The 19,927-nt window shown below is 40.1% G+C and overlaps 1 protein-coding gene and 1 long non-coding RNA gene across 2 annotated transcripts in view; one reads left to right on the plus strand and one right to left on the minus strand.

Annotated features, from left to right (window-relative positions):
- The window catches only part of LOC122447240 (ATP-binding cassette sub-family C member 4-like), a 914,448-nt gene that overhangs the window by 790,103 nt on the left and 104,418 nt on the right, over positions 1 to 19,927 (minus strand). The gene's annotated exons all lie outside the window — the stretch shown is intronic.
- LOC122447597 lies at positions 1,928 to 19,392 on the plus strand. Its single transcript, XR_006271298.1, has 3 exons — positions 1,928 to 1,957; positions 9,097 to 9,100; positions 19,210 to 19,392. It is a non-coding gene; the product is annotated as an uncharacterized LOC122447597 (long non-coding RNA).

The following is a 19,927-nucleotide window of genomic DNA, read 5'->3' on the forward strand; positions in this document are numbered from 1 at the left end:
TCTACCATCTGAGCCATCCAGGAAGCCCAACTGCAAATTCTCTGAAGGAAGCTTTCCAAGAAATGATTTCATCTCTATGTAAACTCTGGAATTGATGAGAGTGTAAGATAAGCTTGGATCATTTATAAATCAGTAAAGTTTTAAAACATCTGGCTTTATAAAAGAATAACTAAATCTTTCTGAGCAATATAATCAGAATGCTTAGAACCTTTCATGTTTTCTGATTTGAAAAACTCTGAAGTTTCACATCTTAGTCTGTCAAATCAATCATGGCATTTCAAAAAAGAATTTATAGAGATTAAGCAAGAAAAGTGGGTTCAGCTAGTTTTATTATCTTATAAAGATAATACAATGACTATAAGACATTTTGTTTTGTTTAGTAGTGTCCGACTCTTTGTGACCCCATGGACTGCAGCATTCCAGGTTTCCCTGTTCTCGGTCTCCTGGAGTTTGCTCAAACTCATGTCCATTGAATCAGTGATGCCACCCAACCATCTCATCCTCTGTCATCCGCTTCTGCTGCCTTCAGTCTTTCCCAGCATCAGGGTCTTTTCCAATGAGTTGGCTCTTCTTGTCAGGTGTCCAAAGTATTGGAGCTTCAGCATCAGTTATTCCAGTGAATATTCAGGACTGATTTCCTTTAGGATAGGCTGGTTTGATCTCCTTGCTCTTCAAAGGACTCTCAAGAGTCTTCTCCAGCACCCTAGTTCAAAAGTATGAATTCTTCAGTGCCCAGCCTTCTTTATGACACAACCCTTACATCTGTAATTGACTACTGGAAAAACCATACTTTGACTATATGCACCTTTGTTGGAAAAGCAATGTCTCTGCTTTTTAATATGCTGTCTAGGTTTGTCATAGCTTTTCTTCCAAGGTGCAAGCGTCTTCTAATTTCATGGCTGCAGTCACCATCCAGAGTGACTTTCAGAGCCTAAGAAAATAAAGTCTATCACTGTTTCCATTGTTTCCCCATCTATTTGACATGAAGTGATGGAAACAGATGCTGTTATTTTAGATTTTTACATGGTAAGGTTTAAACCAGCTTTTTCACTCTCCTCTTTTACCTTCATCAACAGGCTCTTTAGTTCCTCTTTGCTTTCTGCCATTCAGGTGGTATCATCTGCTTATCTGAGGTTACTGATATTTCCCCTGGCATGTGGATTCCAGCTTGTGCTTCATCCAGCCCAGCATTTTGCATGCTGTACTCTTCATGTAAGTTGAATAAGCAGGGTAGCAATATACAGCACTGAGGTACTCCTTTCCCAATTTTGAACCAGTCCATTGCTCCATGTCCAGTTCTAACTGTTGATCTGCATACAGGCTTCTCAGGACATTCTGTACTTTATGTTAAACACTAATTCATATAATATAGATGGGCCATTCTCTGCATACAGGCAGGTCATAATATGTATATGTGTCATGGCTCATGCGTTCTGTGTACAGGCAGGCCTCAAAGATATTTTGCAGTTGGCTCCAGACCACCTTAAGACATGAATATCAAAATTAAGCAAGTTATATGAATGTTTTGTTTCTATGTGCAAATAAAAGTTACATTTATACTATATTGTAGTCTAATGATGTACAACAGAATTATATATAAAAAATGTACATACCTTAATTTCCAATACTTTATTGTTAAAAGAATGCTAATGATCTAAGCATTTATAGGGTAGTAACATTAAAAACCAGTGAAGGCAATGGCAACCCACTCCAGTACTCCTGCCTGGAGAATCCCATGGATGGAAGAGCCTGGAAGGCCGCAGTCCATGGGGTCACTGAGAGTCAGACAAAACTGAGCGACTTCACTTTCACTTTTCACTTTCATGCACTGAAGAAGGAAATGGCAACCCACTCCACTGTTCTTGCCTGGAGAATCCCAGGGACGGGGGAGTCTAATGGGGTGGTGTCTATGGGGTCGCACAGAGTTGAACACGACTGATGTGACTTAGCAGCAGCAGTAGCAATATTAAAAACCACTGTTCAAAGATCAGGATAATAAATATAATGATAATGAAAGGTTTGAAATACTGCAAGAATTATCAAAATGTGACAGAGACATGAAGTAACCAAATGCTATAGGAAAATGGTGCCAAGGTACTTGCCTGACACAGCGTTGCCATAAATGTCCATTTCTTTTTAAGGCAATATCTGTGAAGCCAGACATCCTGGATATGAAGTCAAACGGGCCTTAGGGAGCATCACTACAAACAAAGCTAGTGGAGGTGAATGCCAGTTGAGCTATTTCAAATCCTAAAAGATGATGCTGTGAAAGTGCTGCACTCAATATGCCAGCAAATTTGGAAAACTCAGCAGCGGCCACAGGAATAGAAAAGGTCAGTTTTCATTCCAAACCCTAAGAAAGGCAGTGTCAAAGAATGCACAAACTACGAACAATTGCACTCATCTCACACACTAGTAAAGTGATGCTCAAAATTCTCCAAGCCAGGTTTCAGCAATATGTGAACCGTGAACTTTCAGATGTTCAAGCTGGTTTTAGAAAAGGCAGAGGAACCAGAGATTAAATTGCCAACATCCGATGGATCATCAAAAAAGTAAAAGAGTTCCAGAAACACATATATTTCTGCTTTATTGACTATGCCAAAGCCTTTGACAGTTCACAATAAACTGTGGAAAATTCTGAAAGAGTTGGGAATACCAGACGACCTGACCTGCCTCTTGAGAAATCTGTATGCAGGAAGCAATAGTTAGAACTGGACATGGAACAGCAGACTGGCTCCAAATAGGAAAAGGAGTGCGTCAAGGCTGTATATTGTCACCCTGTTTATTTAACTTATATGCAGAGTACATCATGAGAAATGCTGGGCTGGATGAAGCACAAGCTGGAATCAAGATTGCTGGGGAAAATATCAATAACCTCAGATATGCAGATGACACCACCCTTATGGCAGAAAGTGAAGAAGAATTAAAGAACCTCTTGATGAAAGTAAAAGAGGAGAGTGAAAAAGTTGGCTTAAAGCTCAACATTCAGAAAACTAAGATCATGGCATCTGGTCCCATCACTTCCTGGCAAATAGAAGGAGAAACAGTGGAAACGGTGGCTGACTTTATTTTTCTGGGCTCCAAAATCACTGCAGATGGTGACTATAGCCATGAAATTAAAAGATGCTTACTCCTTGGAAGGAAAGTGATGACCAACCTAGACAGCATATTAAAAAGCAGAGACATTACTTTGTCAACAAAGGTCCGTCTAGCCAAGGCTATGGTTTTTTTCAGTGGTCATGTATGGATCTGAGATTTGGACTATAAAGAAAGCTGAGCGCCGAAGAATTGATGCTTTTTAACTGTGGTATTGGAGAAGACTCTTGAGAGTCCCTTGGACTGCAAGGAGATCCAACCAGTCCATCCTAAAGGAGGTCAGTCCTGAGTGTTCATTAGAAGGACTGATGTTGAAGCTGAAAGTCCAATATTTTGGTCACCTGATGCGAAGAGCTGACTCATTTGAAAAGACCCTGATGTTGGGAAAAATTGAAGGCAGGAGGAGAAGGGGATGACAGAGGATGAGATGGTTGGATGGCATTACCAACTCAATGGACATGGGCTTGGGTAAACCCTGGCAGTTGGTGATGGACAGGAATGCCTGGCGTACTGTGGTTTATGGGGTCGCAAAGAGTCAGACATGACTCTTTCACCTTCATCAAGAGGCTCTTTAGTTCCTCTTTGCTTTCTGCCATTTGGGTGGTATCATCTGCTTATCTGAGGTTACTGATATTTCTCCTGGCAGTCTTGATTCCAGCTTGTGCTTCATCCTGCCTAGCATTTCTCATGCTGTACTCTGCATTTAAGTTGAATATGCAGGGTAACGATATACAGCGTTGAGGTACTCCCTTCCCAGTTTTGAACCAGTCCATTGCTCCATGTCCGGTTCTAACTGTTGCTTCTTAATCTGCACACAGGCTTCTCTGTATAAAAAATGTACATACCTTAATTTCCAATACTTTATTGTTAAAAGAATGCCAACCATCTAAGCATTGATAGGGTAGTAACATTAAAAACCACTGATCACAGATCAGGATAATAAATACAATAATAATGAAATGGTTTGAAATATTGCAAGAATTATCAAAATGTGACAGAGACATGAAGTGACCAAATGCTATAGGAAAATTGGTGCCAGTGTACTTGCCTGACAGAGTGTTGTCATAAATGTCCTTTTTTTTTTTTTTTTTTAAGCATTATCTCTGAAGCACAGTAAAACAGGTGGGCCTGTATTTCTGAGTGTTCTTACACATAAATCAAGACACATCAGGACACAGGTGAGAACTGATCTGTGAGAATGTGTGTATGTTCCCATGTTATCAGCTCCACTGAAACTGATCCATCTGTGCAAATGGGAACATCTGTAAACTTTGGGTAAATGGACTGAGATATGTAGGGGCACCAAGGACTGACTGCTCATGACCACAGGACAGTGAGTTCCAAACTCAAGCACAGAAAACTAAAAAACCAGGCGACTTCCCTATTAGTTCAGTGGTTAAAATTCTGTGCTATCACTGCAGGACGCATGGATTCAATCCCTGGTCAGGGAACTAAGATCCCACATGATGCATGGCCCCAGGATCTCCAAAAAGAAAAAAGGTAACTCAAAGAAAACATGACTCTGATTATTCCTTGAGTTCAGTCATCAAAGCTATAGTCTAAACGTCTTTTCTGAGTAACCAAAGGTTTTTACCAATTGCCCATGGAGAGTGCCGCCAGTATCAGTAAGCTCACATTCTTCAATCTAAAGACACTCGGGGGCTTCCCTGGTGGCTCAGTGTTAAAGAAACTGCCTGCCAATGCAGGAGACGTGGGTTCAATTCCTACTCCAGGAGAATCCCACATGCTGTGAAGCAACTAAGCACATGTGCCACAACTATTGCACTCTAGAACCTGGAAACCACGACTATGAGCCTACAATGCTACAACTGTTGAAGTCCTCACACCATATAGCCCTTGCTCTTGACAAGAGAAGACACCATAGTGAGAAACCCACACACAGCAACTAGAGAAAAGCCCGAGCAGCAACAGAAACCCAGCCCAGCCAAAAATAAGGAAACAGATACAATTATAAAGACACTTGAAGAAAATCTTGTTATTTGCTTTGCGATGGCCCCTTTCTGTTTTTCTAACCAGTTTGCTCTCTGATGATGACACAACTTGTTAGACACTTGCTCCTGGATCTCTCTTCACACACCACACTCAACATAATCAACACCCAATGCTCCACACAAAACAACCCCTTCATCCATCTTCTCCACTTTACTCTCATTACACCTTTCCCAGGCTCAGTGTTTAAAAGTAAAATTAAAATAAACTCTTTCCTTAATCATAATCAGTGCAAATGAATTTGAAAAGTAAATAAACACTAGCTATACCCCAGCACTCTAAAAAAATAAATTCTTAAAATTTTTTTACTTTCTAGGCTTCCGTATGTATTCTTTTTGTTGTTTTATTTTTTTGTATATGTTCTTAAAGACACAAGTTAACATATTTAAACAAAATGGGATTAATGTGAACATACTGTTATATGTGTTTTCATTTTGTATTTCATAAAAATATTTATTTTAATGGTTGCATAATATTATACTACATGTTGAGAGGGTAACAGGCAGGAAGGCCAGGGGTCTCCAAATGGAGGAAATAGGCTGCATGTCAGACATTTTTATCTCTCTCTTACGCAGCAGGAGGAAACAAACTAGTGATATTTTTTTCCTCCTCATTACAAATTTAAAAGGAGGTTTCTTTAAAATACTGTGTTGCCATAATGATACCTGGTTCCCGTGAAGTTAACTATTCTCAAACCTTGAGTTAACCAATGCATTCTTCTTATGGAAATGCTTGTCTTAAGCTATGTTAATGTACTATGCATTTACCCCAGACTCTGTCTTCAAGTTGGTTCTGCCTAATGGATCAGAACCGAGTTGACAAACAAACCAGTATGTTATATTCAGACATTGTTACCCTAATCTATGTAAACGAAACTGTATGGTAATCTGCCTTTCAACAAGATTCAAGTCAATCATTTTGTGGCCCGGGATGACTCCTCTGGCACCAAGATTATCCCAAAATACATCTTATGGATGAGGGGCCTGGTGCCATTCTGAGTTTTAAGACATTCCTTTCTTTCATTAACAGACTGCTAGTGACTATATAACATCCAGCTAAAAACTAGCAGGGGATACTCTTTCTGCCCCCTTCTGATGCCTATGTCAGTTGCTTTATCTATCTCCTCTATACTTTAATAAAACTTTATTACACAAAAGCCCTGAGCGATCAAGCCTGTCTCTGGCCCCAGATTGAATTCTCCTCCTCCAGAGGCCAAGAATCCCAGCGTCTTTTCATGGTTCAGCAACAACCTTTCAATATCATTTATTTCACAAATCCTCTACTGCTGGATATTTAGGCAGCATCAAATAGTTAGCTATTATAAATAACTCTGTGTTAGATACCCCTGAAGCTAAATCTTTGCACACACCTTAATCACTTCCTTCACAAAAATTCTCTGATGTGGAATTGCTGAGAGTCATGTATGAACCCCCTGGAAAGCAGGGAGATCAAACCAGTCAATCCTAAAGAAAATCAGTCCTGAATATTCATTGGAAGAACTGAGGCTAAAGCTCCAATACTTTGGCCACCTGACACAAAGAGCCAACTCATTGGAAAATTCCCTGATGCTGGGAATGACTGAAAGCAGGAGGAGAAGGGGATGATAGAGGATGAGATGGCTGGCTGGCATCACTGATACAATGAGCATGAACTTGGGGCAACTGCAGGAGATGGTGAGGGACAGAGAAACCTGGTGTGTGTCAGTCCATGGGGTCGTGAAGAGTCATACACAACTAGGTGACTGAACAACAACAACAAAGTATGAATATTTTCAGAGGAAGCTGTTAAGCTGCTAACCTACCCTCCAGAAATATGATACCATTTTCTACTACCACCCATTCCCCTGCATGTTTACAAATCCAGGTGTTACAGCTTTGTTTTAATTGACACCAATTTGATCCCAAGAAGTGGAATCACTTTCCCAGGATGTCTTGCTGGAGGCATAACAGCTCCTGACTCCCTGCCCCCTGCACCTGCCCACTCTGGTCCATGTGCTCTCACTTCTCAGATTAAACTCCTGAATGCCAGCTCAGCACCCAACACTCCACCCCAGGATGTCTCTTCTACAAAATTGTCCTCTCTAACCTCTCCATCCTTCATGTACATGAGTCAGCTTCCTTGGCATCACTAGGTAGAGGGTTGAATGCAAAAATGCATGTTACACACTTGGTAGTTCATTTTCCTGAATGCTTTGCAGGTGTCTAGGTCTTCACTGGATCAGGGCATCATGCTTTTGCTTATGATGGTCCCACCTCCTAGAATGTCTTCCACATGATTTCCACCTCCTGAAACCCAAACCACACATCACTAAGTCTGTCTTACATGTCTAATTCCTTGGAAATGTTCTCCCTGTCCCCTCATGTGGGCTTGTTCCAACTCTAACAGAAAGTTATTTCATTTTTTTATAGACATCTACAAAAATTATGACCTCCTTCTAACTTCCAAAGTTAATATAATCATTTTCTTGTTTCTTCAACCAGACTGTATAGGTTGACATCAGGATCTCTAGTGGACTTGACTTTTTCTTACTTGTATTACCTGTGGTGTCCTGAGACAAAGAAACTTTGATGGGAGCTGAGATTTTTAACTCAGGCCAGAGAAATTTATGGAAAATCTATTACCATATTATTTAAATATAAGATAAATCAGAGACAGACACAGCAGATCAATCCTACAGCCATAAATACAACTTCAAATGGCCAACACCTCATTCTCATGGGACAGACAACACCTTCCACAGCGTAAGTGGTTATGGTCATTTTACACCCTATGAAAACAACTATTTTTGTCCAAGCATTTACTCTGGGTGCTTTGCATGCCTTATCTTGTTTAAGCTGTACATCAACCCTACAGGTTACAATCTATCACTTCCATTTTGTGTAAGAAAAGATTGAGGCTTAGATGAATTAGTCTGTCTGAGTATCAGAGCCCATAAATAGCAGGATGGGACTCAAATCCATATCTGTTGGCCTCTTTTCCATCTGCTGATGGGTCTCCTTTCCATCTGCTGATGGGCCTCCTTATCCCCTGGATGGCCTGACACATTATCATGTCCCTCTGTGTAGCTAGAACAGAGAATGTGGGGAGAGGTGTAGCTGCAGTTAAAGGAACAGGCCTATCATAGAGATCTTATAGTCAGAAAGTTAAAGCATGATGTGGACACAGGCATACATGTGGTGAGTGAGAGCAAAGAGGGTACCTGAGGGCAGGTGGACACCAGCTGTCAGCAGGAAGACCTGGTACCCACAGCCAGATTGAAAGAGAAACCTGCAGCTGAGTGGGACACATGATGCCTGGGGAACAGGCTAAACAGACCCCATGCCCTGCTTGGGGCAGCAAGACTCATTTTTGATCCCATTAGGTGGTGAAACAGCCACACATACACTGCTGCACGAGGGTGTCTCTGACTCCAGATCCAAGCAGGGCTGAGTCTGTGGGAAATCCCTCCAGTCCCTGCAGGAGGCTGGTGTGGGGAAGGACAGACTGCAGGATGAAAACTGTCTGTAATGAAGACAGACTCCACTGGAAAGGTGCAAAGAAATGCAACAGAATCACACAGAATTAGATTATAATGCAAAGGTGCAATTTACAGAGCATCAGTTCAGTTCAGTTGCTCAGTCATGTCCAGCTCTTTGCAACCCCATGGAATGCAGCACGCCAGGCTTCCCTGTATGTCACCAACTCCCAGAGCTTACTCAAACTCATGTCCATCGAGCTGATGATACCATTCAACCATCTCATAAAAGCATAAAAGTATGTAAAGCTAGTGGCACAGAACATTCTAGAGTCTCTTGCTCAGTCACAGCAGAGATTTGGAAATCCTTGAATTCAATTTCAAACTGTCAAAGGACATTTCTTGGGAATCACAGGTTATCACTCATCAAAAATTGCCCATGGGAGAGAAAGAAAGAGGTCATGTTCAGATGTGAAGCTGAGTCAACAGGTCTGGGTGGGCCTGAGACTCTGCATTTCTAAGAAGCTCCAGGAGAGGCAGGTGCTGCTGATCCTGGCACCACCATCTGTCTGAGTCACAGGGAATTAGGAAGCCAGCAGGAGAATGGGGGCAATCTGGGAATGAGGGGAGTGGTTTTTAAGAAAATAATACATAAAAAAGGAAAAAATGTAGGAATATTTTTGCACATTATAGCACGGTCTACTAAGCATCTGTAAAAATGTATCATCCAAATAATAGCTCTGAGCAAAAGCAAAGCAAAATCAATCTACCTCAAGAGCTGGAAAATACTTTATTTCCCAGGACTCTCTAAAATAATCAAATCAACCACAAAATCATCTAAATGAAAAACACAGCCCATGTTCAGACTCTCACCCGGAAGTCTAGAGTGCTATTTACCCCATGTTGATTTTTTCTCTGTTTGGCTGTGCTGGTTCTTGATTGTTTGCATGAGCTGTCTCTAGTTGTGATGATGGGGGCTGCTCCTGCAGCACACAGGCCTCTCCCTGAGGGGCTTCTGCTGATGCTGAGTGAAGACTTCAGGAGCTGTGTCATGGGGACTCCATAGCTGTGGTGCAGGGCTTAGCTGCTCTGTGGCAGGTGAACTCTTCAGACCAGGGATTGAACCAGAGTCCCCTGCATTGGCAGGTGAATTCTTCTCCACTGCACCACCAGGGAAGTCCTAGCTCCTTATTTTTACTTGCTATTTCTTCTGTGAATTAAAATCCTGCATAGTACCTACTATAGTTTCCTAGTGACTCTAACTTCCAGGAATCAGGACAGAAGACGAAATGAGGGAAAGAGAATAAAGCTCCCAGTCTGCTGAGCTGGCTCATTCCCATGTCCCCTGCCTGCCTTCACCCCAACCCCGCAGCTTCTCTCAATCAAATCCAACATCAAAGGGGTGTCCTGGAGTTGTGAGGGATGGGACAGGCAGAAGAGGGAACCTGGGATGTACACAGGTGGGGTGATGCCTGGGTATCATCTCCAAACAGAGAAATGAAGCTAACAGTGATACTGTGAGTAGACCAAGGCACAGATCAAAAGTCAAGTTACTGCAGTTATTAACTCAGTCTCCAAATTCAATTTTCCCTCAAACATTTTAGAATCTTGATAATCCTATCATTTGCAGGTTTTAAGAAGGAAGAATAAGAATCTGTTATGTTCCTACATTGTACTACAAATTATCTTAGATAATTCATATTTTATGGCTTTGGGGAAAATATAAGACAAGTGTAGGTGAACAGAATTATATTTACAACAGAAAATCTGACAGACACACTGTCTGAGAGTAAGTAAACATCACCTACAGTGCTCTCAGGGAAAAGATTGTATCAGGACCTGTGGTTAATATTTTCCTGACACAGCAGTTCACGTTTTTCCTGACCTACAATGGAACTGGAAATAATTAGGAGGGGGCTTTTGCCCTGTGACTAACTGACACTGCTCCCTGGGTAGCATTTGGGCATTAAGTTGAATATTCTTTCATGTTGCAAGAGTTTCATTAATTAAATTACAGCTACAGTCCATTAGATAAGTCTGGGGTGGTAAGAGTTTTAAAGAGCAATTCTTTCAGTTATTGACAGAGTTGTCGTGTGTGTATGTGTGTGTGTTGGTTCCTGCTTGCTCACACCTGTGTTACTCACTCACCCTCACAACCAGAAGTCCCTCAGCACCCTCTCTGTGCCCTGCAGAATGCCACTTTCTGGGAACAAAAATGAAAACAAGATGCTTCCTGATTTTAAAAAGCTTCAAGGTTCTGTGTGATACAGATCCCAAGTTACAAAGCATGTCACAGGTGCTATCTTTTATCTTAATTATGATAAAATTCAACTAACCATTTTTAAGTGGACAGTTCGGTGTTCAGTACATCCATATTTCTGTGCAACAAAGCTTGAGCATTTTTTTTCTGCCTCAAAAAACTGAAATTCTTACCCATTAAGCAAACTAGTCCCCATTTTCCCTCCCCCAGTCCCTGGAGTCCACCATCCTACTTCCCATCTTCTTGAATTTGATTACTTTAGGAATCTCACATAAATGGAATCAGAGTATTTATTCCTTTTGTGTCTGGCTTATTTCATTTAGCAAGATGTCATCAAGGTTTATCCATAGGTCAGAATTTTCTTCCTTTTTAAGGCTAAATTGTAAGTATTTAGTTCCTTCCAACTTTTGGCTGCTATAAACATAGGTGTACCATAAACACAGGTATACTATAAACACTATCTTAAAAGTATACATAACACACTAAGGAAGAACTGAGAGTCTCAAAGATGCATTAGAGTTGACTCAGAAAATGAGGAGATTTTCACCATCCAGATGACAGAGGGCCTGGGTCTCTGAGGTTGAGGGGCAGCATGTGCACTGGAAACAGGGAGGACATGGCGCTTTGAGAGAAACTACACGCAATCTGAGTGCAGGGGGGCATGTATGTCAGACATACTGGCTGCAGAGGGAGGTGGGGAAGAGCTTCTAACCACCTTGTCTGTTCCGATTTAGTCTCTTCTTCAAGATTCTGTCCTGATCCCAGCTGAGGGCCTCAAGCTGAGTGCGGAAGGAACATCACCAGCAGACATGGATGCTGACAGGTCCAGGTCACACACCTCTTTGCCGTCTCCCACATGGATCTTCTCTGCTCTCTTAAATTTGCTTTTGACTTTGAGCTAGTCTCTAATCCCTGCCTCCATCTGAGGCCCTGGTTCCTCACTGCTGACTGGGTCATTATTGAGGCTCTTCTCTGGTGGACACAAGGTCACCCCACGGCCCCTGCTGGAGTGGGCTTGAGGCTATGCTATGGTTCTAGCAGCAGCTCAGCCAGGCCAGTAAGGATCAGATCTGTGCTAAAGAAAGCAGCAGTCTGTGGGGGGAGGGCGGGGGCTGGCAGCTCAGTATGGGTGAGTGGAGAAGGCTGCAGGAAGGGCTAAGGGACAGAGAAGGAGGCTGCAACCAGAGGGCACCATGGGAGGAAGAGAACATCTCAGAAATACAAACAAGAAAAAATGGAAAGGAATGAGATATTGGAGAGTTAGGGCCAGGAAGACAAGGCTGATGTCCCAGACTCTGCATGAATAATCAGGTGTCACATGTAGTGTCCTGAATCAGGTTAAGATGGAGCTCTGGGTCCCAGGGCCCATCAACCACCATGAGGGAGCTCACAACACAGGGAAAAAATTGCTGGGATCCCCATTCCATGGTCAGTTTCCAAGAGGGATTCATCTACAATGTCACTGATCTAATCTGCATCCATTAGGACAGACACACTGACAGATCCCCCTGACACAATGACAAGGAAGCCAAGAGCAGATGTGGTGCAAAATCTTCAGCTGGATTTTAAAAAGGCAAATGGATTAAACTAACCTTTTGTCCTGGGTAAATGTATGCATACACATTCTTCAGTACTAGAGGCCCATCTGACTTATGCCTGAAGTTCACATTGATAAAAGAAATCAGTCCTTCATTGGGCCAGGATGGTGGTGGACGATACTCGAGTTCCCAGGATGCTTCTTTCTCAAGGTCTGTGTATTCAATCACCCTTTCTAGTGAAATCATCTGAAACACACATGACATCTCATGAGTTAGTATCAGAGGGTCTTGTTTATGGATGTTCAGAGATTGTAAATGAAATCGTCTGCTTGTCTGTGGTTCAGAACATCCCAGGTCTCAGCATCCACAAAGGACAGAAGTAGGAGTCTGATGAGACCTTGGATAATTAGCAAACTTGTTCATTGTCTTCAATACTTTTACTTATGACTACTTTCTTCAATTTTATATTAAAACTAAAACAATTAGAGAAATGAATGGTAAAATTTTATTGATCCACCTTTTACATCTGAATAAAAAACAAGAGAATTTTTTCTAAGAAAAGAACACTTATGGACACCAATCAGTATATGTGGCTACAGAAGGGCCACATGTTACAGATGAGCAGAACTGGACAGTCATCAAACCTCATCTTAATAATCAGTCACTTTCTACTCTGTTAGAAGAAAGAAATGGAAAAACTTCATTTTTATTGTTTTTCTCCCTTTAGGAGAAAGTACAAATATTCAAAAGTGTATAATTTACATATTGACTAAAGCTTCTTAAACAACCATGACTCCACACCTTAGAGAGCACACTCTGAGAGGGAGCCTATCCTACCAGGAAGAAGGGCCACAAGCAAATTCAGGTGTTCGACACACACAAGGATGAATGCTAAAATGGGGGAGGGGTGAAGGAACATAGTAATTAAATAAACCTCAAAACACTGGATTCTTTTCTTTTACCAAAAATAAGGAATTACCCATTAAGAAACAAATAGAAACAAACTGCTAAGAAATTAGTTTATATTGTCTCCAGAATTTCAGAACCTCCCTCCTATAGAGACATTTATTGTATTTGAAGACAGTTTGTGATGAATATAAAACCTTCTGACATGGCATACATATGACTGAGAAAAATATGTATATATTTTATTTTACATTAACTTTAAGCACATGGAACATGAAAGTGAAAGTTGCTTAGTCCTGTCTGACTCTTTGCAACCCCATGTACTGTAGCCTGCCAGGCTTCTCTGTCCACAGGGATTCCCCAGGCAAGAATACTAGAGTGGGTAGCCATTCCCTTCTCCAGAGGATCTTCCCAAACCAAGGATTGAGCCTGAGTCTCCTGTGGCTCCTGCATTGCAGGTGGATTATTTATCATCTGAGACACCAGGGAAGCCCTTAAGCAGATGGAGGAGAATGTAAAACTTTGTAAAATTAAGTAAAAATAACAGTTTTATTATTTTACATAAGATTTACTTTTATGCCATTTAACAGCAAGGAGACCTGGAAAGGCTAAGAACAGAAAGATAAACATCACCATGTTCTCAACTTCGGCACTTTGCCTGACGCACCACTGGAACATCCCGGTAAGTGTGAGCGTGAGAGACAGGACCAGGCCAACATGCCCGAGATCCAAAGCTAAATGAGGAAGAAGAGGAATAAAGTCAGTCTACTTCTCAACCCCTCACACAGGTCCTTCTGTCACTTTACAAAGAAGACTCCTTTATTTTTATGATTTTTATTGGAGTATAGTTTATTTACAAAGTTGTGTTAGTTTCAGGTATACAGTAAAGTGAATTGGCCAGACATATATATAATCTGCTCTTTTAAAATTATTTTCCCATATACATCATTACAGAGTATTAAATAGAGTTCCCTGTGCTATACAGTAGGTCTTTTTAGTTACCTATTTTATATATAGTAGTGAGAAGACTCCTTTATAATATTTAAATCAGTTGTATGTAATGATAGCATTACTCATAATATCACTTCTGTTGTATAAGACAATAATACATTAAAAAAATTTTAAAAACCCACTATGTGGGACTTCCCTGGTGGTCCAATAGCTAAGACTCCAAAATCCCAGTGCACAGGGCCCGGGTCTGATCCCTGGTCAGGGAATTAGACTCCACATGCCACAACTAAGAGTTCACTTGTTGGAACTAAAGTCCTGCCTGTCACAACTAAGACTGAAGATCCCAAGTGCCCCAGCTAACACCCAGTACAGCCAAATGAATAAGTAAATTTTTAAAAATATTTTGAATTTAGGAAGAACTAACAAAGTTGTTGTTGTTCAGTCACTAAGTTATGTCTGACTCTGTGTTGTGATGGACTGCCACATGCCAGGCTTCCCAGTCCTTCATTATCTCCCAGAATTTGCTCAAATTCATGTCCATTGAGTTGGTGATGCTATCTAACCATCTCACCCTCTGCCACCCCCTGCCTTCAATCTTTCCCAATATCAGGGTCTTTTCTAACGAGTCAGCTCTTTGCATCAGGTGGTCAAAGTATTGGAGCTTCAGCTTCAGCATCAGTCCTTTCAGTGAATATTCAGGGTTGATTTCCTTTAGGATTGACAGGTTTGATCTCCTTACAAACAGTCCAAAGGACTCTCAAGTGTCTTCTCCAACACCACAGCATGAAAGCATCAATTCTTCAGCCCTCAGCCTTCTTAATGGGCCAACATGTAAATCTGTTGACAACTCTTACACAACTACTGGAAGAAACGTAGCTTTCACTTATACAGACCTTTGTTGGCAAAGTGATGTCTCTGCTTTTTAATATTCTGTCAAGATTTGTCATAGTTTTCCTTCCAAGAAGCAAACGTCTTTTCGTTCATGGTTGCAGTCACACTTCACAGTGATTTTTTGGACCCAAGAAAATAAAATCTGTCACTGCTTTCAATTTTACCCCAGATGGGACTGGATGCCATGATATTCGTTTTTTTAATGTTGAGTTTTAAGCCACATTTTCCACTCTGCTCTCTCATTTTCATCAAGAGACTCTTTAGTTCCTTTTCACTTTCTGCCATTACAGTGGTATCATCTGCATATCTGGGGTTATTAATATTTCTCTCAGCAATCTTGATTCCAGTTTGTGTTTCATCCAGCCTGGCATTTTGCATGATGTATTCTGCATATAAGTTAAATAAACATAATGACAATATACAGCCTTGTCATACTCCTTTCCCAATTTTGAACCAGTCCATTGTTCCACATCCAGTTCTAACTGTTTCTTCTTGACCTGCATACAAGTTTCTCAGGAGACAGGTACAGTGGACTGGTATTCCTATCTCTTTCAGAATTTTCCACAGTTTGTTGTGATCCACACAGTCAAAGCCTTTCACATAGTCAATGAAGCAGATGTTTTTCTGGAATTCCCTTGCTTTCTCTATGATCCAGTGAATGTTGGCAATTTGATCTCTGGTTCCTCTGCCTTTTCTAAACCTACCTTGTATAGCTGGAAGTTCCTGGTGAATGCACTGTTGAAGTCTTGTTTGAAGGAATTTGAGTATATCCTTACCAGTATGCAGAATGAATGCAATTGCATGATAGTTTGAACATTCTTTGGCATTGCCTTTCTTTGGGATTGGAATGAAAATTGACTTTTTCCAATCCTGTGGCCACTGCTGAGTTTTCCAAATTTGCTGATATATTGAGTGTGGCACTTCAACAGAATCATCTTTTAGGATTTTAAATAGCTCAGTTGGAATTCCATTACCTTCACTAGCTTTTTTCATATTAAAGCTTTGAAGTTAAGGCCCACTTGACTTCACACTCCAGGATGTCTTGCTCTAGGTGAGTGACCACACCATTGTGGTTATCCAGGTCATTAAGATCTATTTTGTACAGTTCTTCTGTACATTCTTGCCATCTCTTCCTAATCTCTTTGGCTTTTCTTCGGTCCTTACCATTTTTGTCCTTTATCCATATTAATCCCACCTGGATTGAGATACACTTGGCAGTATAATATAGGTGAAGATGTCATTGTTCAGATTTTTGTCCTTATGCTTCAATTATAATTAAGTAATTTCACTTTCTATGTCCAATGTAGCTACAGTTGAAATCACAAAAACAAGACAGTGGGTTCTAAGAGCCAATGTTTTTAAATCTAAAATATCACTTGCATTTTTCCATTATTAAAGACTGTGATTCAGGGTTATTGCTATGCATAGTGAGGGATGATGAATTCATGCCACACATTCCAACAACTGCTCACCTGAGACCTACATAGCAGTGGGGATACTGTTTTTGCCACAGAGAATCTTTTTCACCCCAGTACACCAGACCCCTACAACCAAGAGATCCAAGTAGCTCAAAAGCTAAAACCTAAGCTGTACCTGGTTCTCTCCATCTAACTATAGGACACTACCTAGAATCTTCAGAAGGTAATCTTGCTACAGTTATGTAGACCTCAACCCATTCAAAGAAAGAGAAAAAGATAAGAGATCTCAATGAAGACCTACTGCAAACGAACAAGCAAACTACTCAAAGCAGTATACAGAGTCAATGCAATCCCTATCAAATTACCAATGGCATTTTTCACTGAATTAGAACAAAATTTACATTTTGTATGGAAACACAAAATACCATGAATAGCCAATGTAATCTTGACAAAAAAAAAGAAGAAAAATGAAGGTAGGAGGAATCATACTCTCTGTCTTCAGACTATACTACAAAGCTACAGTAATTAAAACAGTATGCTAGTGGCACCAAGGACAGAAATATAGATCAATGGAACAGGACAAAAGTCCAGAGATAAACCCATGCATCTGTGATCACCTATGGTAAAGAAGGCAAGAATATACAATGGAGAAAAGACAGTTTCTTCTGGGTCTCTCGAAACATCCCACCCTCACCTTCTCCCACAGAGTCCAAAAGTCTGTTCTGTATATCTGTGTCTCTTTTTCTCTCCTGCATATAGGGTTATCATTACCATCTTTCTAAATTCCATATATATGTGTTAGTATGCTGTAATGATCTTTATCTTTCTGACTTACTTCACTCTGTATAATGGGCTCCAGTTTCATCCATCTCATTAGAACTGATTCAAATGAATTCTTTTTAACAGCTGAGTAATATTCCATGGTGTATATGGACCACAGCTGGCTGATTCATGTCAATGTATGACAAAACCCACTACAATATTGTAAAGTAATTAGCCTCCAACTAATAAAAAGAAATGAAAAAAAAAAAAAAGACAGTTTCTTAAATAATTGGTGCCGGGAAAACTGGACAGCTACATGTAAAAGAATAAGATTAGAATACTCCCTGACACCATACACAAAAATAAACTCAAAATGGATTACAGACATAAATGTAAGAACAGACACTACAAAACTTAGATGAAAACAGGGAGAACTCTCTCTGACATAAATTGCAGCAAGCTTTCTTTTTTTTTTTTTTTTAACCCATCTCCTAATGAAAATAAAATAAAATAAAACCTAAACAAATGAACCCAATTAAGCTTAAAAGCTTTTGAAAAAAAAAAACAAAAAAAAAAAAAAAAAAAAAAACAAAGACAACCTGCAGAATGGGGAGAAATACTTGCAAATGAAGTGACTGACAAGGGATTACTCTCCAAAATACACAAATGGTTCATTGCAGTTCAATATCAAAAAATAAATAAATAAACAAACAACAAAACAAAAAAATGGGCAGAATATTAAAAGACATTCTTCAAAGAAGACATACAGATAGCCAAAAAGCACATGAAAATATGGCCAACATCTCTAATTATTAGAGAAATGCATATCAAAACTACAGTGAAAAAAAAATGAAAAATAAAAGCAAAAAACTACAGTGAGGTGTCACCTCACACCAGTCAGAATGACCATCATCAAAAAGTCTACAAAGAATAAATACTGAAGAGGATGTGGAGAAAAAGGAACTCTCCTACACTGTTGGTGGGAATGTAAACTGGTACAGCCACTAAGGAGAACAATTTAGAGGTTCTTTTAAAAACTAAAAATAGAGCTACCATATCATCCAGCAATCCCACTCCTGGGCATTTATCCAGAGAAAACCAAAATTCCAAAATATACATACACCCTTATGTTCACTGCAGCACTATTTACAATGCCAGGACATGGAAGCACCCTAAATGTCCATTAACAGAGCAATGGATAAGGAAGATGTGCCATACATACAATGGAATATTACCCAGGGATAACAATAGGCAAAATAATGCCATTTGCAGCAACATGGCTGGACCTAGAGATTTTCAAACTGAGTGAAGTAAGTCAGACAGAGAAAAATAGAATATGACATTGCTTATACATGGAATCTAACAAAAGGCTACAAATGAACTTATCTATAAAACAGAAGTAGAGTAACAGATGTAAAAAACAAATTCATGGTTACCAGTGAGGGTAACAGGCAGGAAGGCCAGGGGTCTCCAAATGGAGGAAATAGGCTGCAATTGCCAGACATTTTTCTCTCTCTTAAGTGGCAGGAGGAAACAAACTAGCGATATTTTTTTTTTCCTCCTCTATACAAATTTAAAAGGAGGTTTCTCTTAAAATGCTGTGTTGCCATGACACCTGGGTTCACCTGAAGCTAACTATTCTCCAACCTTGAAGTAAATACATTTTTTTCTTATGGAAATGTTTGTCTTAAGCTATGTTAATGTACCCCAGACTCTGTCTTCAAGTTGGTTCCGCCAAATGGCTCAACCTACTTGACAAACCAGTATGTTATACTCAGATATTGTTCCCCTAATCTATGTAAATGAAACTATTTGAATGCCCTTCTACAAGATTCAAGTCAATTGTTTTATGGCCCGGGGTGAATTATCTGGTGCCATTCTGAATTTTAAGACATTCCTTTCTTTTCTTTAACAGATTGCTAGTGACTATGTAACATCCACCTGAAGACTAGCAGGGGGTACTCTTTCTGCCACCTTCTGATGCCTATGTCAGGAGCTTTCTCTATCTCCTTTATACTTTAATAAAACTTTATTACACAAAAGCTCTGAGCGATCCAGCCTCGTCTCTGGCCTTGGATTGAATTTGTCTCCTCCGAAGGCCAAGAACCCCAGTGTCTTATTATTCAGCAGCAGCCTTTCACCAGGGGATAAAGGAGGGGAGGAATACATTGGAAGGCTGGGATTGACACATTCATACTACTATATATAGAATATTAAAATAGATAGCTAATAAGAAGCTACTGTAAAGTACAGAGAACTCTGTAATGACCTATATGGGAAAATAATCTAAAAAATTGTGTGTGTGTGTGTGTGTGTGTGTGTATATGTATATACACATATATATACATACATTATGTATAGCGTGTATATATATATATATATATATATATATATATATATATATATGTATAGTGGATTGACTTTGCTATATATCAGAAACTAAGACAACAGGGTAAACAAACTAAACCCCAATAAAATTATATACAAAAATGAAAGAATGGCCTGAGTGAGCCAAAGCAGGGGCCCATGCCACCACAAGTCTGCTGGAGCAGGCATATTCATACCTGATCTTTGCTCCTGAAGATTCCTAAAGTCAAAAACAGAAATTCTTTTCTAAGTGACACTTCATTTGAAGTATTAA

The sequence above is a fragment of the Cervus canadensis genome, chromosome 9, assembly GCF_019320065.1.
Source record: "Cervus canadensis isolate Bull #8, Minnesota chromosome 9, ASM1932006v1, whole genome shotgun sequence".
Lineage (NCBI taxonomy): Eukaryota > Metazoa > Chordata > Mammalia > Artiodactyla > Cervidae > Cervus > Cervus canadensis.